The sequence below is a fragment of the Podarcis vaucheri genome (assembly GCF_965113315.1).
Source record: "Podarcis vaucheri genome assembly, chromosome: 1".
NCBI classification, from domain to species: Eukaryota; Metazoa; Chordata; class Lepidosauria; order Squamata; family Lacertidae; genus Podarcis; species Podarcis vaucheri.
In genome coordinates this window covers 47827633-47850701 of record NC_138759.1, presented here as the reverse complement: position 1 = coordinate 47850701, position 23069 = coordinate 47827633, and the positions used below count along the sequence as shown (strand labels likewise).

The following is a 23069-nucleotide window of genomic DNA, read 5'->3' as shown; positions in this document are numbered from 1 at the left end:
TAGGAATGCTTATCTTCAAAATCTTCTCCTGATGTAAAGAGAAAGGTTTCATGGTTGGTAAACAGGATTGAAAACAAACATGGGCTTCAGACAGATTTGTTCATTGACTGCATATTATATTTTCCAACTGCTCCTACAATCTTTATGGACATTTTGGAAAAATATTTAATTTCCTTCCATATAGTGGCATGACATGAAAGAGACTTGCTCGTCTTGATCTTTTGCCGCCATGCTACGAACCAATCATTCGCTTAATGCCAAGGAAGTGAATCTATTACCATCTCTCAAATTGCATAGGCTGCTCTCACAAATCACACACAATGGAGGGAAGCAAGGAAAAGCAGTGCTGCTAAGTCATCCAGCAGCAAGGACGAAGGTTCAGAAAATTGTCAGAGGATCTTGGTCAGCAGCTTCCCAATGTGGCTTAGATTTTGGACTTTGCCAGGAGCATCTGTTTTGATCATTTGCTTTATTTGTTTTTATACCGCCTTTTCATTCCCTGCAAAATGGAGAGCCAGCCAGGGCAGTTAGAAGCAGCAAAGATCCGAAACTCTCACAAACCCAGACATAGCAGATGAAAAAAAAATATGGATGGAATAGATAGGCAGACATAACTATACTTCCACAGAGACGCTTCTCACGGTCTCTTCAGGTATCCATTAGGGGACAGTATGTAAGAGGAGCTCTCAATGGTGGCTTCTTCTCAGGAATTTCCTCTCCTGGGATATCTAAGGCTCCTTCACTGCTTGTATTATTATTATTAAAAAATTATATTCTGCTTGATTGTGGCTTATAAAAAAATAAAACAAACATTCTAATTGTCAATAAAAGACAAAGTTGAAAATAGAGGTGGTTTTTTTAAAAAAAAAAAAACAAACCCTTAAAATAAAAATCAGCAGTTAAGTTAAAAACAAACGAAAACACATGCCAACTTCTATGCGTCTGGATAGGTTGCCTAAACAAAAACGCTTTTTAGCAGACACTGAAAAGAGTACAAGAAAGCTGCCTGCCTGATGTCAATAGGCAGGGAGTTTCTCAGTGTGGGTGCTGCCAGGCTGAAAGATCAATTTCCTACATGTACAGAATAAATATGTGGCACCTTCCGCAGGTCGAAGCGGTTGAGTGTATAGGAAGACTTTTTCACTTTCCTAGACACTTTGGCTATTGGGCATGTGCAGGTGTTTGCCTGACTACTGTGGACGGATGCAAGCCATGTCCCTGATACAGCAGAGCAAAATGCACGCTGCATGACCACTTTGATTGATCGTTTCTGGTTTTGGTTCTGCTGTTCCATTATGCGTTGCTCCTTGTTGGTTAAAAAGCTTTGGTTCCCCATCCGTGATGTAGTCCAGGGGCCCTGTTTGTCTTATTCACAGACTGTTGTTCTGGTGACCGCAGCCGTGTCTCCGGGTTAATCAGTGGTTGGCTGTGTTCACCTTCTAGAGCAGAAGTGGCATGAGCAAAGCTGTGAAATGATTACTGAATTTCAGATACAGCTCCAACCGGAAGCATTTCTGCTCTGCAGTATTCATTAGGTGTCATCCATTTATCCTCTCTTGCACATCTGCTCCTCAAGGCCATGACAGGTCACAAGCATGAGAAACATCAAATATAAAACAATTCTGTTCTGCACTTGATAGAATATTAATGCGCCTTTCAAGACAACCAGGTCTGCCATTACTAATTTATGCTGCTGCTTAAGTTCTTCTGCATTTATGCAAGGGAACTTTTATTTGTGTACGTTAAGATCAGGGCAATATGGTCATTTTTAATGAAAAAATAACAGGTTCATAAGCTCTTTGGGAAAAGCCCCTTTTGGAGGGTGTATGAATGAAAGGAGCATTGCTGAAAGAAACCAATGGCACGATAAGGAGTGACCCCATTTCAGAAACTTAGAAGAACAGAACTCAAACTTCAAATGATGACAGCCGTCTCTAAAACATCTGAACTCCAGAGACATGCCAGGCTTTCAGAAGTTCAGTGCCAAAAAGTGCTCGCTTTATTAACAGGTTTCTGTGTGAGGAGGCTTTCTATAAAGATACTATTCTCTATCCTTGGCTTTACGTAGAAGCTGGAAGACTTCACCATGATTAATCTGAAAAGGTTTCAAAGCAGAATCAAATGTAGATGTGTCTTAAGGAGGCCAAGATGTAGCCTTTTGCAAGTTTCTAGGGTTTCCACCTCACTTTGGGAAGACCTTGGAAAGTTTTAATAGCATTGTAGGTTCTTAAAACTAGTAAGAAGAGCGGGGGAATTCAAAGTACTTCCTCTCTCTCTTATCCTTTAGGTAGAAATAATGAGTGGCAATATATTGAAATTGATGCATCTAACTTAATCATATCTATAACATGTTCAGTCGATGAGACTCTTAATCTCAGAATCATGGGTTCAAGCCCCGTGTTGGGCAAAAAAAAAAATATCCCATGTTGCAGGAGAGGGGGTTGAACTAGATGACCCTTGTGGTTCCTTCTAACTCCATAATTCTATAATCCTGTGGGGCAAGTGAGCAAAAGTTAATTGAATACCACCCAATATAAATGAAATGGCCACCTTTTACTGCTACAAAGGCACAGGGGCTTGGCTTTGCTTTCTTGACTTGCTGTTCAGCACCAAACTGATTGATAAGTCAGCATCAGGAGCATTTTAGACAAGAAATCAAACTGGAGTTGATGGTGAAGAGAGAGAGAGACTTGCAACACAATCCTAACCATGTGAACTCAAATGTAAGCCCCATTAAATTCAGTTGAGATTTACTGTTGGGTAAATGGAGTTAGGGTTGCAGTGTCAAAGTTTAAAATCAAAGCAGCATTTTACTTAATTTATATGTTTAAAAACTGATTATCTGGGGAGTAGCAAAATGTCTCAATTTAGCATCTTCAAACAGCATGGAGGCTTAGATTTCAGGTTTTGCACAACTTCTGAAAGATGTTCAAGCTCCTTATTGGCAGTGAATATCTTGGGGAAGATAATAAATTGTTCTTGCCTTTGCACTACTTCCACTTTAGAAAAATCACACATAATGACTTTGTTAGTTTTCATTTCTTGCTCCATTGCCCATTCAGATAAACAGATTCTGTTAGAATAGTAGATACCTTGGTCATTTAATTGCTACATTCATTCCTCATACAAATCAGAAGTGTTTAATTTTCAAAAGTCTATTCCAGTTTTTCATGTGTGGGAGAGGGAAAAGCAATGGGGAAGTTTGACAGCAGGGAGATGTAAGTAGCAACCCCAAAAATCTTCCCCCAAGGAGCATAGCACATAGGGTGGAATTGTTAAGAGGTGGGTGACAGAATAAAGGTTTTCAGATATAGCAGGCTGCCCTGTGTTTCAGCTGGTTATCACTTTGCTGGCCTGATCGTCTGATCTGCAGTAGTGCTTGAGATCAGCATCCCTATCCATTGAATAGCACAAGTGCAGTATAATGAAAGAAAATATGAATGCTTTTCATTTGGTGAACAGGGAATTCTCAAGTTTTAATTGAATGAGGACAAGTTTCGAAGGCTAGCATACCTGTCAGCTTATTTCCACAGTGACTCTTGTGTTTTATTTTGGAGCTGCAGGGCATTGACTGTGACCCTGAGGGGCCTGCCAGAAGAAAGAGGTATTGCCAGTGGCAGAGAGCAGTAACAAACAGCTGGGAATTGGTATTATAAGCTGGTAATAGTTGTTCTGGGAGCAGGATGCAGAGCCTCAGTGGAATCGGGAGCTGCAAGACCTGAGATTGCTCTACGGAAGCAGATAGGTTGCTCTGACAAGATGGAGAGCTCATGGTGAACCCTTGTGCCCTGATGTGCGTCTTTATGGCCATCTAAGTCCTGCTGCTTAGTGGAGAGTAGAAAAGAATTCAAATGAGTAGTGCCTTGCCTTAAAACCCTGTACTCTTGCATCCCTTAACAGCATCTTGAGAGCTCCGTAAATCCATATGTGGGCTTGTCAGTGGTGAGCATCCTCAGTTGCCTAGCACAAAGATCCCCTTCCCACTGGGCTTTTGCAAGAGGCATCAGGAACATTCCTCTGCTTAGGCAAACTCCGGCCCTCCAGATGTTTGGGACTACAATTCCCATCATCCCTGACCAGTGGTCCTGTTAGCTAGGGATGATGGGAATTATAGTCCCAAACATCTGGAGGGCCGGAGTTTGCCTATGCCTGGCTTATGCTGACTCTTGCTCAAGCCCACCATGCCGGACCGAACCCACACTCCTTTGTTCCAAGGTGACCCCAGGGGTTCCTCTCCCTTTCTGTTGCACTTTTGCAAGAGACACAAATCATAATAATAATGAAGGGCTGCTGGTTGTCTCCCGCAGAAGCCCTGCGTGAGGGGAAGAAGGGTTAGGTCTAGAGCCAGGAGATCTGATAAGAGAAATGTCAGCAATACAGCAAGCATGAAGAGTCTTTAGATCATAGATTTGATTTAAGCCCACCCTCCAATAGTTACACATTGAACCCACCTGTTGAGCTTCTGCTGAACTCAGTGGGGTTTACTCCCAGGTAAATGGGATTAGGATTGCAGCCTTAAGCACGATCTTTCTTTGGTTTTGCAGGATCCGCTGTTAGATTCATCTCAAATTTTCTTTATACTTTCCCCTCTATTTTTCAAATTTCTGTTGAAAGTTTAAAATGTCCGTATTGCATGTATACCGTAAGTGCATGAATCAAGAATTACAGTATATTGGGTGGAATTCAGTGCCCCGCTATTACAGCTTGCCAGGTGGAACATTCCCTCCTCTCTTCCCTCTGTGTGCTGTTCTGGGGCTTCTCCTGACCCCCCCCCTGCAAGCCAATTTTAGGGGACAAAAGGGGGGATGGCAAAGAATAGGGGGGATTCCCATTGTGGAAATGGAAGCCATCCTGAAGGGCTTTCTCCTGACTACTGAGTAGTTGAATCCCTCCCATTGTATTTTATATTGGGGCAGTGGGGAAGAGAGCAGTAGAATGCAGCAGATTTATTTTTTTTAAAAAATCTAATCTTTAAATTTGAAAGAAACGTATTTACACTTGAATTTACCCTACAGGTATTTCCCCCTAACATTAGGAAGGGTCTGTGTTCTAATTAGATTACAGCTCAAGAATTATGTGGTGGTAAACTCACTGAGAAATGACTACGTACTCATTGCATGCAGAAGATTCCTGGTGAATGCCCAACACCTTCAGGTTGGGTTGAGATTGCCCCCCAAACCCTGAGAGTTTCTGCCTGACAGTCAAGACAATACTGAGCTACATGTACCGATGGTCTGACTCTGTATAAGGGATCTGCCTCGGTCCCTATGTATGCTGCATTCATATTTACACATTTGTGTAAAGTGTAACGTGGGAAGTTGAGACCCACTTCCCTGATACATATTTCCAGCCTGCCAGAGAAATAGAGATTGAATTAGGTTAACCTGGGCCAATGACATGCTGAAAATACTGCTGAGGTAAAGCTCAGTTGCTAGGCATTATGGGTATAATATACTGCAAATTGCTGTAGCAACGCAGGAACTATTTTCTTAGCTTGAAAACACCAGCTGAAGGATTAGTCTGGCCTTTCATTATTAGAAGCTGAGTGTTTGTTCTGAAGTGATTTTCATCGGGATTATGTAGAGCTTCAAACACTATAGAGCATGTATTTGCTTCAAATAAGTTCAGGCATACGAAGGGAGAAGAATAAACAGATGTCATGGGCTTTGGATGAATAAATGTATTGTAAAGTCCTTTTTTTACTTTAATTACAGCTGGGAGTACAATCTCCTGCCAGGCATTAAATTGGGTCAGCAGCAGCTTGAGAACAGTCACTGATGAATGCAAGTAGTGTATAGATACAGAAAATAAACTCCAGTGCAGTGCTAGGCTAGATAAGCCTGTGGGTATCTTGTAAGGCCCCCATTAACATTCAAGTAAAAATACATGAGAGAATTTGTGGCTGTCAAAAGATAACCAAAACTTTAAAGGATGTCAAGGCAGCACTGGGTTTAGCTGATTGCATTTAATCCCTTGGAAGGGGTGCCCCATAAAGCCAGTTCACATGCTTGCCAAATGGAGGAACATTGTATGTACCATGAGATATACGCTCATGGAAGAACAATGGAATGTGTGAAACAGGCAAAGGATACACCATACGTGCTTGATTCCTAAATTCCTCTTATGAGGTGGAAGGTCAGGCTTGGGCATGAGGCACATAAGGAGGATTCTGATAATTCTGATAATTACTGCTGGGAATCCTGGGATCTATAGTTTCTCTTCATCCTGACTGGATTGAGCCAGGATGAATGAAAAGCTGCTCCTGGTTGCAATGGAAGCACTCAAGAATTACTCAAAATGCTGCTGGGAATCCTGGCAACGTAAAAACAGCCCCTCTTTTTATCTCAGCCTTCACTGCCACCACTTTTCACCCTGACCTGACCTATTGGGAAAGCGGGGGATGGATGGATGGAAACTGGAAATAGAAGAGATAGATTTACGATGACTGGTGCTCAGATATGCTAAACCAGACTTCAGAGTTTGGCTCACTTTGTAATTGGCACAGCTTTTCCAAGCTGGGGGAGTTTGTTCTAAATCTCAGCCCTGTTTAAGCATTCATCAACATGTGATTAACATCATATGAGGCAAGAGAACAGGGCTACATCCACTGACCCCAATCCTCTACCTCCATCACCACCATTATCTATATATTATAGAAAGGTCTCTATATGGGAAGCTGCTTTACCTACATAGATTTCTCTGCAAGTGGTTCAGAACTCTGGTCACATGGAAATCTAAATCTTGGCAGAAGCTTACACTCATACAGTAAGCTCCCTCTACAGACTTTTCCGCAAGTCATGGATAATGGGGGCGGGGAGGAAGGGGAGGGCCAACAGGAGGCATATTGGCAAGGGTGGACCAGTGAACACAGTGCCACCATGCAGTCTCTGCTCTGTTCCAGTTGCTGGTGCCATCCCTACAATAAAGAAGATAGACTTATGCTTATCATGCACTTGTTCCAAATATTATAGATTTGACTTGTCATCTCTAAACTGAACTCTATAATTGAACACAGATAGCAGTTTCTGTGGCAGCTATCAGCATCCGTGCAAAGGGCAGAAATGTGCTGTATGATTTCAATCTACCTTGTGCAGAGTAGCAGTGGAAATGAAGGGCATGTACAACATCTTGCTATTTTTACTTAAAATGAGGGGATGAGACATCTGCATGTCCTATGGTTCCTGTTTAGAAGGAAAGAAGGGGCTTGTCTTTGTTAAGATGGAGCGTGTGTGTGTGTGTGTGTGTGTGTGTGTGGACAGGACAAGCGGAAGGCTGTCATTTATATTTTTTTTAATTGATCACATTTACTTGAATCTTGAAAGAATAAAGGATCAGGCTACCAAAATATGGCAAGGCTTTGTAAATGCATAGAACTTTCCCATTAAAGTCTGAAATATTTATGGATTAATCATCACAACACTTGCTTTAAGAATTGACTGATGGTGTTCAGTTCTTTCTAGAAGGCAAACTGCCATGGGGCGCAGTGAGTCACAGTACTTAACACTATGGTTGTAGTGAAAGAACAGTGGGATGTGAATGATGCATGGAAAGTTTATCAACCTCTGTATGAAGTATCACTGTGTGGACCTCAAAAACTTGCATTATTTTCCATCAAGAGAAATTGTCTAATAAAATGGATTACAATTATATTTCTGAACTTACGGTGTCTAGGTCATTCATACATTTTCTTTTAATTTGTTTCCTTCTGTTGCTGTTAATTTTTAGATTTGTCATTCATTTTTTTCTCCAAATTTTCCCCTTCCTTGTTTTTTTTTTAATGCCTTCTCCCCTCAAAAAAGAAAAAAAAGAAAAGAAAAAAAGACAAAAAATTATTCTACCATCTCATCATTCTTCAGGTATGGCCATTTATAAGGACCTGTTTCAAAAGTCTGCTTTCAGTCAACTTGCAGCTAAAGATCTATTTCTGATCACTATGTATTGTGCTTCTAAACAGTGCTAAAGGTTATCTTGGGAATAACAGACCAGGAGAATTAGAAGGCCTGCCAGGCCACAATGCAACTGTGCTCTGATTACTCTCTTGTTAGAATTCCATTAAGTAAAAGGGGTGAAAAGTGCAAAGGCAACAAGTTAAATCAAAAGTGCAGATTTACCTCACACATTACATGCCTTATGTCTGACACTTAAAAGAAGGTCCTGGGCTAAGCCATAGATATTTTTATCCATCCATTTGGCTCCTGGGCTGCTTCTCCAACACATAGATGACCACTGCTTTCAGGATTCTGAACAGGTGATTAGCAGTGTCAGAGTGGATAGCTCCACTAATTTGATTGGCAGTGCGCATGCATTGGTACATAAAAGGGGCAGATTCAGAAGGCTAATCAAAACATGTTGTTGTGTACCTTCACTGAATGAAAGCAATTATATTAGATATGCTGAAGGATGGATGGTTATTCCTGAGAATGAGTCTAACGGCATTGAGTCATGTATATAACATGAGTAGGACATGATGCAAGAGCATCCTGTTTGAAAAAATGTATTATTTATTGGAATTGGCCTCTTTTGCTATTCTATGAGTGCTCTCTGTGTTGTTGTGGGGATAGTTGAGCAACTCATAAAGAGTGAGATATGTATTCTGTGGGAAGCCAACTTGGACATTTGTTTTCAAACAGGTTAAGCTTATATTGCCATTCATTCTTTCAAGTCTTGGGACCATTAAAATATCACATTGAAAAGCAGCCTGAATTTATCAGGGTAGCCAGACCTACTGTTGAGTGTACCTTCCTGTCTTAACTCTGGCATTGTTGCTTGCCCAATAACAGTGAATCTTTTCTCACAATGACTTTCGGCTTCCACATTGAACTTCCAAACATACCTCCCATGTGACCTTTAGATCAGTGCATTCTTGCCATAACTAACAACCCTAAACTTTGCCGTTAACAAGCAAGCAGCTTGTTGGAATGATGTGGGATTTCCCCTCCAATACCACACCATCAGAATTTAGAATTCAAAATTGCATTAAAGTTGCTTCTGTTTTCGTTTTGCTGGGCAGATTTAGACAACTGGTAGCTTCTGGAATGCCTCATCTGAGGAAGTGGCTATAGCTTGCAAACGTGGTTAGGCCCGCTGTCATCTCACCAAGCGGCGGAAAGTGAGATACGTACCCTGGGCTTGCAGCACAATTCTGTGTGTCAGAAGACAGCCCCTCCATGGGACCAACACCCAGATAAGTGCATACAGGGTTGGAATCTTAATCACTTGGTTGAGGACTGTGGACTATTATCTCTCCAACAGGGCACGGGAGTTATTTGTGTTTTTAAAATGTCCTTAAACTTTCATAGACCTTTTGCATATTTTGAGAACAAGTGCCATTGCTTCGAAACATTCCTGATGGGATTTGGCTAAGGAATTGAACGAGGTAGATATTTTTTCCATCCCCTTTTGGTGGCTGCAATCTCCTTTTCATCTCTTTCACAGTGTTTCCTAGCCGTTCGCTCCTAATCATGCAGAGCAATGCAGTGCAGCATGTATTCACACAAAAATCGTCTTGAAGCCCATTAAGAATTCCAGCCACCTTTTGAAAACAGCCAGGTAGTCCTCTGCTTTTTATCCATCTAGCTGTTTTAACATTTATTATTGATGACCTTTCAGCACTTCCTCTCACCTGGTGCTCTCCAAACCCTTGTGCACCGCTGTGTAGGAACAGGTGGATGAATAGGCATGAAGCCCTGGATGTTGATCACCGGCCTGTCAGGGCTTGTTTCTTTTCAAGGCTGCTTGCCAGCACTTACATAGGTTTCTTCTCAGCACCGGTATAGTGGTTTTGAGGCAGTATTTGTTCTCATAAAAGAGAATTGGGTGATTGTGGTCATAAAAAGTTTGAGCTACCCCTTTGCATATTTGCTTGTACCATTGAAATTAGGGGAACTTATTTCTGACCAACATATGTAGAGAATTAGGAATTTAATTAGGCAGGGAAGAGCACAAGGGAGTTTTCTTGCGATTTGAGGGGCAGGGCATCTCTCTTCCTTCCAAAGTGCAATGTGAGAACCTTGTTTCAGCTAATCAAAACCTAGAATAACTTAAAAGTAGACTCATATCCAGACACACTGCGGTCTGGGCTTACGTGCTGGGAGAAATAGTGACTGAGTTTCAGACAATTGGACCGTTAAAAATTATAGATAATGAATTATTATGAAAAGGCCTCAAACTGTGATTGCACAGGGCTCCGTGTTGGATGCAAGCCTACCCATCTTCAGCTGTATTTTTGTGGGGGTGGCGCTGTGGTCTAAACCACAGAGTCTAAAGCTTGGCGATCAGAAGGTTGGTGGTTCGAATCCCTGTGACGGGATGAGCTCCTGTTGTTTGGTCCCTGCTCCTGCCAACTTAGCAGTTTGAAACATGCCCCAAAGTGCAAGTAGATAAATAGGTACCGCTCTGGCAGGAAGGTAAACAGTGTTTCTGTGCGATGCTCTGGTTCGCCAGAAGCAGCTTATTCATGCTGGCCACATGACCTGTACGCCAGCTCCCACGGCCAATAAAGCGAGATGAGCGCAGCAACCCCAGAGTCAGTCACGACTGGACCTAATGGTCAGGGGTCCCTTTACCTTTTATCCTTACAGATGTTCATGAATAGAGATCAGGGGATGGGGCTAGACGGCACAAATGATGTCAGGGGTTTGCTAACCAGCACAAACCCATCCCCTTCTTTGTGTTGGTCTACGCAAGAGTTATAATGCCTGGAAGGGGCTATTACGAACTGTGATTGCATCATAGGACTAGGCTTGGCTATATTTGTGACAGTCATCTTGGAAAATTGATGCCTTTTCTGTCGCAGTTGAAAATCATATTTATTTTTTCCCCTTTTTTGGTCTAAGGGAAACTATGCTGAATGTTTAGTTACTGCTAAAGTCAGTATTTGAACACCATAGCAGCAACCCGTAATCTAAAGGAGAAGGTGATTTTAATCACAAATGTAAGGCTTGCCAGATAATGATGCTGCACTAAGGTCTACTGTCAGACCTGAACACTAATAAGGTTTGACAACAGAGTGGGACATGTTAAGATTTCTGATGTGCAGCTCCCTATCTCTGAAGACTTAAAACCTTCTGTCTCAAGGTCATAAACATCTTTCCTTTCTTTTTTTGAAATTTGAAAAACGAAAATGATTCCATTCATTCTCAAAAATAGCATTTATACTTCAGTGCTGTAAAATACTTGAATGTTAATTGGAAGGTGTAATCCAAGAAATATGAGTCATTTCTGGTGTGGTATATACATTACAGCTGTCTCGTGGAAAATTGTTCCACATGAGTCAGGTCGCTGATGGCAAATCCTGCATATTTATCTGTATCAGCATAAAAGCTGGGTTTTTTGGTTATCATTGCTCAAGGATCCAGGAGTGAAAACACTGGACATATGGGGTGCAATTCAACATGGTGCTAAGTGGGGTATGCATGGGGGGAACGAGGTTCACTCACACAATGGGACTACCCCCCATTCTGGGAGCAGATTTAGAGGGCACACGTGTAACAATGTAGTTCAGTCCAACCCTAAGGTTGTGTTTGACTAACAATTAATTTGTAGGTCTCACAATAAATACAGTTTTACAAACTGGGCAGTCCTATGGCTACCAGTCATTTTTCAAGCTGAGTCTCCCCCCACACCCACCCCATCTGCTGTTCTGTTAAAGGTTTGCTTGCTTGCTTATCTATCCCATCATAGAGTCTTGTGAGCCCATTTGGTGAGAGAGTGGTGAGATCTTGTGTCTCCTTGCCAACCTCTTTTGGATGAACCTCACCTTAGCTTCAAGCCTCAAACAATAATGTCTAAATGTTTTTGGGTGCACTAAGAGTCCTGTCAGCTATAAGTAGCAAATGCATATCCAGGAAACTTGGAGGAAAATACCAAATACTGGTTTTCCCAGTAGTGATGTATGGAAGTGAGAGCAGGACCATAAAGAAGGCTGATCACCAAAGAATTTATGCTTTTGAATTATGGTGCTGGAGGAGACTCTTGAGAGTCCCATGGACTTCAAGAAGAACAAACCTATCCATTCTTAAGGAAATCAGCCCTGAGGGCTCACTGGAAGGACAGATCCTGAAGCTGAGGCTCCAACACTTTGGCCCCCTCATGAGAAGAGAAGACTCCCTGGAAAAGACCCTGATGTTGGGAAAGATGGAGGGCACAAGGAGAAGGGGACGACAGAGGATGAGATGGTTGGATAGTGTTCTCGAAGCTACCAGCATGAGTTTGACCAAACTTCGGGAGGCAGTGGAAGACAGGAATGCCTGGCGTGCTTGGTCTATGGGGTCACGAAGAGTCGGACACGACTAAACGACTAAACAACAACCAAATCAGAATCTTTGAAGAATAAGAGATTAAATAATATATTGGTAGTTATTGTGGGGAGGGTTCAGCCGTAGTCCACCTTTGCTCACAGTGAAGGATGATTTTGTTGTTGATGATGATTCTTAGGCTTATATGTCACTCCTGGACTCCAACAAGAAACTACTGTAGTACAGTGGTACCTCGGGTTAAGTACTTAATTCGTTCTGGAGGTCCGTACTTAACGTGAAACTGTTCTTAACCTGAAGCACCACTTTAGCTAATGGGGCCTCCCGCTGCTGCCGCATCGCCGGAGCACAATTTCTGTTCTTATCCTGAAACAAAGTTCTTAACCCGAGGTACTATTTCTGGGTTAGCAGAGTCTGTAACCTGAAGCATATGTAACCTGAAGTGTATGTAATCTGAGGTACCACTGTACTGCAATGAAATATAAGTGCAAGGTTTCCCCCCGGTGTAATTCTGCTGGAGACTTTTATATTCTCAGGGCAGACCTAGCTGTGAATGTGTGTAACAAATTGCCACTTTTGCTCAGGGAAAAGCAGCTCCTGCTTTCTCTTTGGAACTTTCCTCTCCCTCCACCACCCACTTCCTTCTAAGGCAGTGATGGCCAAACTTGACCCTCCAGCTGTTTTGGGACTACAATTCCCATCATCCCTGACCACTGGTCCTGTTAGCTAGGGATGGGAGTTGTAGTCCCAAAACAGCTGGAGGACCAAGTTTGGCCATCACTGTTCTAAGGGGTCTGGATGCAAAGGATATGCACTTTCTGAAAAACAGAGGAGGAAACAGCTCAAGGAAATTGCAGAAAATACAGAGACATAAACAGGGCCAGCCTTCTCATGAGGCAAGATCTCTCCAGAACTTACTGCAGCTTTGCTGGTGCCACCACACAACCCAAGGAAGGGAGGCAGCGGCGCAGCATATTCCTGTTTTGTCTCAGGCAGGAAAACTTGACACTCCACCCTTGCGCACACACATACACACACTTCTCCAGTGCAAATCAACCCTCCCCAAAGCTATTTCCCCCCACAGAAATTGCTGTCAGGATTTTGTTACATACATAGTTTTTGTTACATGCATAGTTCCACCCCTGTCCAGGGGTCCTTTACCTTTTACCTTTACTTTATGATGATGAGCATTAGATGTTTGACCCTCTTCTTCAAATCAGCTGCTGGATAGTTAGAGTTCTATTTTTAGAAGCTTGGTTGCTGCTAGTGGATTGTATTTTTCATGCAGATGATTTCCTAAAAGGTATAAATATTAGGTTACACATGCGCCTCGAGATTTGCCTTGTGTTTGTACCTTTAAAAACAACAACCAATCTGTCATTCTTTGCTCTGTCTTCACTCTGCTCCAATCCACGATTCAGACTTTGACCTGCTCTGCATACAACGAAGCTCCATCTTCTCCATTCACTTTTATGAGAAATCTAAACACGACTATAACTTCTTTCACTTTTTTCAGAAGTGGAAGACATTTGCAGACACAGGAACCCCTTCAGCATGAATTATGCCTGTCAAATTGCTGGGAAAAGGGTCCAGTGGATTTTGTGTGGGAAGTAAAGAGGATCAACTTTCCTCCATAATCCATATTAGGCCAACTAAAAAACCTTATTAGTTTCATGTTTTTGAGGAGAGAGCAGGGGTTAGTCTCATGCTCTTTCACTTGTCAAAATAGTTAAGAGGTGACTGAGTTGTGTTGGATTGTTGCATATACTTTTTTTTAAAAAAGGGTTGGCTTCACACTAGGGTTGCCATATTTCAAAAAGTGAAAATCTGGACACAAAAGTTGTTCAACTTTTTTTTTTGGCAGAATCTCAAAAAAAGAAAAGAAAAGAAGTTTTTGAGCTTTTTTAAAAAATGCAATTCACCAAAATCTAGACTTTCAACATGCATTGCCATATGTCCGGATTTTTCCAGACATTTCAGCGATTTCTGCTTGGGCAGTGTTTCTATGTCCAGGAAATTCTGGACATATGGCAGCCCTACTTCACACCATCTAGCTTTCTGGTGTGGGGAACAGATGTCCTCCAATAGACATTACAAGGTGAAGATTTCCTGAAGTGTACCTCTGGAGTGGTGAAGAAGCCCTACCCACCTAGCAGTGTGTGTGTGTGTGTGTGTGTGTGAGAGAGAGAGAGAGAGAGAGAGAGATTTTTTTAAAAGATAAGTTAAATTTTTGACTTAAAAAAACACTGCAATTTTTAAAAAAACTCACCCATTGCTCCGCAGACAGCATTCAAGACAGCCCCATTTCTTGCAAACCCCATGAACCAAGAGAAACATAGATACCCATAGGAAAACATAAAAAATACAGTGTAAAAAAAGTAGTGCACAGGAAGACAGAGCAACATGACTCTTTGTGGGGAGTGTTAATCCTACTCGAGGTGCTTTTTTGACTTGAGGAGGAAAATTAACCGAAACCATTCTGATTTACCTCATTAATCTGTTCCAGCATAGGGTCGCTTTACATTGCAAATAAATATCATAAAAGTTGTGCCCATAGCTGTATGGTACAATTACTGTTAAGAGACTTTATCCTGCCATCTTCCCAACGTGATCCCTTTCCAATGTGGTCACCTTTTTAGCTGAACAGGAAAGTTCAGGATATTCAACACCCTCTGCACATGCTAGTAATAGATGTCAGTTATATTGGTGTCCAGGTGCCTGCCCTGTAATCTGAAAGAACAGACAAGCTGCATTCAGTGGCTAATGAAATATTACAATAAACAGAGACATATATTTTAACAAGTCAGTGCTGCTTTAGTTCTTCAATAATATACAGTGGTACCTCGGGTTAAGTACTTAATTCGTTCCGGAGGTCCGTTCTTAACCTGAAACTGTTCTTAACCTGAAGCACCACTTTAGCTAATGGGGCCCCCCGCTGCCGCTGCGCTGCTGGAGCCCGATTTCTGTTCTCATCCTGAAGCAAAGTTCTTAACCCGAGGTACTATTTCTGGGGTAGCGGACTCTGTAACCTGAAGTGTATGTAACCTGAAGCGTATGTAACCCAAGGTACCATGGTAATGAGCATGTAAAGACTTTGTCATCCTGGCAAATCCACATAAAGTAGTAATTTTGAGGGTGTATCTATAGCTGTAGGCCTCAGTAGGAGGGTCTACACAATCTCCCTTAAGCATTAACAAAAGATGTGAAGCCATGTTGGCTAACCTTATGAAGGGCCACTGGATGAACAGCTGTGTGTGTGGAGGGGGGCGGAGAGGGCATGGCCACCATGTGCGTTGATGGCACTGAGGCATAGCTGTCAACTTTTCCCTGTTCTTGCAAGGAATCCTATTGGGAATAAGGGAATTTCCCTTAAAAAAGGGGAAACGTTGACAGCTATGCGCTGAGGATATTTAGCACAACCCTGTCACACCTTATTTTGGCAAGGTGATCCGAGTGAACCCTCTAGCATTTATTTTTCTTTAGTTGTTTTCAAAGCACTAACCCTGGGTTTGAAATACATAAAGTCCCAAAGCGCTTGGATCCAGATTTTCATTCATATTATCCTTTTGCTGTTGGGAGATTATTCACATATTTTCCTCCCCTATGAAAATGTTCTCTTTACACATCTGAGCAAATTGTAGCTACAGAGTCAGGATGTGGAGAATACAGAATGAAGTCAGGCAATTAAAGTACATTAAGCTTCTCAGTAGTAAAATAACAAAAGACGACTGTATCGCTTAAGTGGTGTGTATGGAGGAGGATGTCTCTCTCCTTTTGGTAGCAATGCCATATGCTTCAAAGGATGGCACAGGGCATTACATTATGAAACAATTTGACCTCAGAGAAAGTATCTAGCTTCTTTATTCAAAGGTTGGCGTCTTATGTAACTGAATTATAGTTACTGTGTTGTGTACAACCACTTGAATCTGGGTCTCCAGTATCTGAATCCTTCTACTACCAAACACACATAAGTATCCCTCTCAATTATTCTTTTATTCCTACATAAATGCTTGTCGGTATTCTCCAGTGGCCAACTTGTCTGTTGCACAAAATATTCTGAATCAGAGCTGTCTGACTAAGTTTGTTGTATCTTTTCCCTATTAAAAAATAAGCTGCTTGCATAGTGTTGTACACATTTGCATGTAACATGCAACCCTGCAATTCTGTGACCTCGGAAGTTGTTGGGGGCCTCCACCACTGGAGGCTTTTAAGCAGCGGTTGGGGGACCACCTGCCTGGTAAAAGCTGCAATGTTTCATTTTTTATAATATTCCCCCCCTCCAAACTAAAATGTTAATCTAGATAAAAACACTGATCCAGAGGAAAATAAGGGGGTGGAGAAAGGATGAAAAAAGAAAAAGAGGTAGAGATAGAGAGATTTTTTAAAAGTTGGCTTCTTTAGCCTTGCGCAGCCTCCCACTACCGGAGAGATTGCGCAAGGCTTTTCTAGAGGAGGGAGAAGGGACTGACTGCCTCCCCCCCTGCATTCGCTCCATAGGACGCACAGACTTTTCCTCTTAGTTTTTAAGATGGAAAAACTGCGTCCTATGGTGCGAAAAATACGGTACTAGCTCTGCCTCCTCTGTCACATCCTCTTGCTCAACCATGCCACTCTCCCAAGCACTGGAAGGCAAATATGATAGAATCATAGAATACAATTCTATAATTCTATGTTATTTGCCTTCCAATGCATGGAGAGTGGCATGGTTGGAAGGGATCCCCCAGGGTCATTTAGTCCAGCCTGGCCCATATGAGAATTGAACCTGTGACTTTGGCATTAATAGCACCAGACTCTATAACCAACTGAGCCAGTTTCTACAGTGGCAAATCTGCTGTACTCTCATAGGTCCTCTAGAAACTTTAAAACAGGGATGGGAACCTGTCACCTGCCAGTTGTTGCCTGAAATAAAATAAAAATGATAAATAAAAAATAAAAATATGCATCTCCTTCCCGGACCACTGGCTGGGGCTGATGGGAGCTGGAGGGCATCAAGTTCCCCACCCACAATTTCAGAAACTGTGCAGGACAGGATCCTGTCCTTGGGTGACTCTCTGGGTTGGTTTAGGCTGAGGAGGACCCTGCCCTCTGAGGCCAGAAGGCAGTCTCCTTTGTCCTTCTGGAAGAGGCAGGGCTGTCCCTCCATCCCCAGCCGACCTCCCGCCTCATGTATGTGATGTAGACGCAGTCAGTGCTCCTGTGATTCAAAGAGAGGCTGGGGGAGAGTAAAGACCTTTAAATCTTGTAAATTGACAGAGGAAGAACGGTGGGTAAAGAAATTCCCCCATCCCAGTTTGGCACACAGGGAGATGTTTCAGAGAGAGATCCAGACTGCAGCTACTCCCACTCTGTCTCTCATTGGCAACAGCTCCAGAAGCAATAGGGGGGCTGAGGTTAGCTAGTTATGGAGCCTCGTGCAATTCTGGTCATGTGAACAGTTTGAATATGGCTAGTATGTGAAGGGAATGCATGAACAAAAAACTTTCATATACATTAACTGTGCCTCCATATGGCATTAAGTTTACAGATTGGCTTAGAAGTATTTCAAGCCCCCAAAGTTTTGAGACAATGCATTGCTATTGTTTCACTTATTTAAGGTGCTCGTATACCACCTGCCATATAAACAGACGCCAACTTGTTTCACAGCAAGAAATGGCAGTAAAATACAATTTGCAAGTGTAAATTGCCAACAACAAGAACTCAACAACCCGTGATTGAAACAAAAGCATTTTTCAAATTCACCACAAACAATTCAGGCACCCTGAATCAATAGACTTGAAAATATCGCTTCTTTCTTCTTTCTTAGTATACATAAAAAGGCAGTGTGATGCTGCCGCCTTGGCCCCATTGGACTTCTTTTGGCCCTCTTAGGAAGAAATAAGCTCAAGGAACTGCCCTGAAGAGTTGCCATTGTGACTGTTTGGTTGAGGTTTTGGCTGGTGGGTAAAGAAGTTGCCTCTCAGCTCTTCATTCAAGCTGCAACTCCTGTTGCTATGGCAACATCCTTGCGTAAAGGGCCGAGAGGCAGGAATAGGGCAGAAGAGAACTCTGTTCACCTTTTGGCCTGTCAGCCAAGCCACCCACCTGTGCCCTGGTCACACCTGTCTCCCCCTCAGCTCCATTCAGTTTAAATATTTCAGCTTCACTTTTCCACCATGTGATTGTAAGCCCTTCAGAAAACCTGAGAGGAAATGGGCACCGCCTTTGCTTATTGAACCCTCAGCTTCACTTTGTGTTGGTAAACAGACTCTCTCTTATGCCTTTGGGCCAAAGCTTCACTCCTTTTACATCTGCCTTTTGCCAATTTTCAGACTTAATTTTGGCCATGGTAGATTGCAGTGCATAGCATTAAATGATGCATGAAATGACCTGTCACACTGCATTATGTGGTGCAGAAAAGCACACAAAAAGGGGAGGGGGAGAAAATAGTGTGAGGGGGGAGAGAAGAGAGTATTAATGGTGCACTTGCTATTCACTGGAAAAATCTATTTGCGCAGAGTGGCTTTGTTAATCTGTATGAATTTAGCAACAGCAACATAAAAGGAAGGAATGATTGGTACAGGTTTCCTCCACTAACTCGTTGCTGTAACTGGTAGCTATGATACTGTGCTTTTTTCCCCATGTGTCATTTGTTACAAATGCAGCCCTGCCAAACTTAGAGCTTCATGCTGGGGAAGTGATGGGCGCTAATACAAAACCTAATTGGAGTTTTCTTGTAGCGAGGGTAACGCTGTAATTTATTAGATTTCTAACCTGCCCTTCCCCCAAAGGCTTGGGGTGGGTAACAATATAAAACTAAAATCTGTATAAATAAAGCCCACTCGTTATTAAAAAAAAACACTATCTCGAGTTTAATGTAATAATAACAGTACTTCAGATTTCACCAGTCTCCATCTCCCAAGAAATGGGCAGAACTTGTTCGTAAAAATTGCCCACTTTTGTAGGAAGGGAAACATGTAACTCAAGGGTGGGGAACTTGTGGCGCTCTAGATGTTGAGAGAATCATAGAGTTGGGGAGGACCACCAGGGTCATCCCCCTGCAATGCAGGAATCTTGCCAATGTGGGGCTTGAACCCATGACCTCGTAAGTCTCATGCCCTTCTGACTGAGCTATCCCAGCTACTGGATTACAATTGGCCATGCTGGCTGGGGCTGAGGGAAGTTGCAGTCCAATAACCTGAGAAGGGCCACCAACTGCCCACCCCTGCACTAAGTGGTTTGGTTTTCAATACAGTGCTGAAAGTAGGTAAGAGATTTCAGAGGCTCAGGTGGCCACAGTGGCCAGGACTGTCTTTTTCCAGTTATGGCTGGTTCACCAGCTGCAGCCACTTTTGGACAGAAGTGACTTGGCCACTGTGGTGTAGTGGTTAAGAGCGGTGGACTCGTAATCTGGGGAACCGGGTTCGCGTCTCCGCTCCTCCACATGCAGCTGCTGGGTGACCTTGGGCCAGTCACACTTCTTGAAGTCTCTCAGCCCCACTCGCCTCACAGAGTGTTTGTTGTGGGGGAGGAAGGGAAAGGAGATTGTTAGCCGCTTTGAGACTCCTGAAGGGGAGTGAAAGGCGGGGTATTAAGTCCAAACTCCTCCTCCTCCTCCTCCTCCTCCTCCTCCTCCTCCTCCTCTTCTTCTTCTTCTTCTTCTTCTTCTTCTTCTTCTTCTTCTTCTTCTCCATGCACTGGTTCCAGATCGGATCATTGTAATGCACTCGATGTGGGACTACCCTTGAAACTTCTATTGGTCCAAAATGCAGCCACCAGATTCCTGGCCGAGGTTCCATTTAGATCGCATATAACCCCTCTTTTTTAAAAGCTGCATTGGCTGCCGGTTTGTTTTGGGGCTTAGTTCAAGTTGCTCACGTTAGTGTTTAGAGCCCTCAACAACTAAGGACCCCCCCCCAAAAAAAAAATATTTGAAAGACCATCTCCTTCCCTACAGGCCTTCTTGGATCTTCAAATTTCATACAATTCTGATGAAAGGAAAAAGGCTACAGCCTTTTTTTCTTTTTAAAATTTCCCTATATCAAATTTGGACTCTGAGCTGAGTTGAACAGACTTCAAAGCTTTTTGGATTTTATTGGGCTGTTTTCCAAAGTGCTGAACTGGCACCCAAACTGAATCTTGTAATTCGTGTGCACCCCAGTACATTATATCCATATGCTACCCATCAGCTCCCATACAGATACACACCCCCATGTAGGAATTATGTCATGCCATTATGTTATGTCGTTGATTTCAGTCTGTTTCAGTCCAGGCATGTTGATTTAGGATTACAGATTGGGCTGGTAGGCTGCCATTCATAACCCACTCACTCTACAGCGACTCATTAATGCCTTGGCTGCTGTTGCAAAAGGGCATCCCTTTAGTATTATACAGTATCTTCATATCCTTTGTGGGCGAATGAAAAGAAATGTGGATAAAGAGTCGAGGGCAGGTGGTTTGTGCACTTCCCACAGCTCTGCCCCCATTTCTGTTGCATGCTATTGTTTCAGTCATTGTTACATGAACTGTCAAAACACAAAGACCTGCCTATCTTTATGTTATGTTAAGATATTGAAGTATTACACCAGAAAGCTGCGCCAGTTTCCAAGGCAACAAGTGCAAATAAATGTTGCTTTTACAGAGAAGCTGTGGATTTCCCTTCTGCCCATGTTCAGCCCGTGAAGAGTTTAGCAAAGCAAAACTATCACTCTCTCACACACACCTTTTGCAGTTTGCAAAACCCAGTGGTGTTTCCCCTTTTGGGTACTCATCTGCGTAGCTTCATCATTTGCATTTGAAATCTTCCCTGTGTCTTATCCTGCATTTGAATGGGAGATGACATTTCTAGGTCACTATTAAAATATAATTACTACTGGTCAAAAAAGAAAAGAACCTAAATTTAGTTGTTAAAATAAGTCCAGAAGGGTAGCCATTTCAGTCAGTTGTAGCAAAAGCGACACGAAAAATATGTACCATAAAGACTAATGCATTTAGTACAGTGTAAACTTTTATGGACTTAGAATTCACTTCATCAGATATATTATATGTTACACCGTGTATATACCTGCCAATGCAGGATAATGTTCCATGCAACTGATGAGGTCAGATCTCATCTAGGAAATCTGTAATAAATGTCTTGGTCTTTAAGGCACCACAAGACTTTTTGTTTCTTAAAATGAAAATGCTGTTAGCTTGTGAGAAAAAAAATTGCAGGGGTGTTATCACCTGCCATGATGACCTTTATAATCTCAGAAGAGAGCTCAATGGCATCAAACATAGAATATAGAGAGAGCCGCCCATCTATGGATGGGTTTGCCTTTGCTGCCCCTGTCTTTCTCACACGCATGCACACACCTGCGCACACAAATGTTCTCACAAGTGTAACACTCTGTCCGAACCTATTCAGAGCCTAAATCTAGAAGCAATGATTATTTATTAACAGATTCCAGCTCCAGAGTACAGCATCCTCCTAGATGCCCCCAGTACAAGCACATATCGTGAGAAAGAACTGCTTTGACTCATCAGATGCCTCTGTCTATACCAGCCTGCATTCATGCTTTCGTGAAGCATGAGCATAATCTGAATCCCACTGGACAAAAGTCTTATTCAATAAAGCTTCAAGAATAAGGGAAAGCATGAAGACCAGAACTCCCACAGGTGAAGCTATGTTAGTCTGTGCTTGCAAAAACAACAACAAAAACTTTCAGTACCTAAAAAGCTAACTATTTTTAAAATGTTGCAAGTCTTAATGGATGAGAGTCTCCACTTCATCAGATGCATGAAGTGCTATCCTCAGTTGGCAGGTGTACAAACACATGGGAAGGGAATGTAAAATATGGGTTTAAATAGTAATGAAATACAAATATTCAGAGGGAATTCATTTGGAGCATATGAAAAAAAAAAAAAAGAGCAGTGACCATTCACTGATCATACAGCAATCATTGGTGACAATGTGTCTTGCCCACATTGCTAAATGAATTAAAACCTGTTGCGCTGAATTCATTCTCAGGTCACATCCAGGCTTGCACATACCTGCCAAGACCTGCAGCAAGGGAACGAGCCCCATAGCAATCTTATTGCTGCTGGTCCTCAAGCTCAGCCAAGACATTCTAATTTTATTGTGCATGATAAATATTATTGTTGGCATCCATCTGTTTTGGGAGACATTGGAAGAGTGTGTCTTTGTGGGTAAAGTAAAACTGTAATGCCTGTAGAGACCAATAGGGGAGAGATATGTTTTGTTGCAGTTGGGGCTCATGAAGATGTCCGGTTGTTCTGCTACTGATGTAGCATGGCATTTCTTGTCTCTGTGTTCCTCCCAGGGGTCATTCCTCTGGTCACTGCTATGGATATGCAACCCGATTGTCACCAGGAACTGCAGTCATCTGCAAGGGATTCCCACACAACAGGGTTGCTGCTGCCAGCTTTCATGTCTCATTTGCAGACATCTTTGTAATGCAGAGTTGCTTTGCCAACATGCCTGGTGCCTGAAGCTAGCTCCCTGTCCTTGGGGATCCTGCTGTCTTTCATTCTGTGGACATGACCAAACCTCCGCAAATGTTGCTGAGACAGGAGTGTGAACGTGTTAGGAATGTGGGCTTGGAAGAGCACATCTTTGAGACTCTGTCCTGCCACGTGATGCCCAAAATCTTCCTGATGCAATGCATGTGTGTGGAGGTAACGCTCCGCTTGTGCTGAGGCACACCTCGCACCCGGCATGCAACAGTGTGCCAAGGAGCCTTGCGCCCACGCTCCCTGAACTTCTGCCCCTTGGCTGGACAACAGGGTTTTCCCCCTGACTGTTTGTCCTCTCCTAGATTTGGTTACTAGACATAGCGC

General features: G+C 42.7%; 1 protein-coding gene across 7 annotated transcripts in view; it reads left to right on the top strand.

Moving 5' to 3' along the window:
* RGS6 (regulator of G protein signaling 6) overlaps window positions 1-23069 on the top strand; it is a 205396-nt gene that overhangs the window by 89361 nt on the left and 92966 nt on the right. The window contains exon 1 of one of the 7 annotated variants that reach the window (XM_082225576.1): window positions 18278-18489. The exons of 5 other annotated variants lie outside the window; for them this stretch is intronic. The gene's annotated coding sequence lies outside the window, so the exon portion shown is untranslated. Of the gene's footprint in view, window positions 1-18277; window positions 18490-21691; window positions 21888-23069 lie in introns of those variants that run through there. One more of the 7 variants, XM_082225575.1, reaches the window with a different exon arrangement.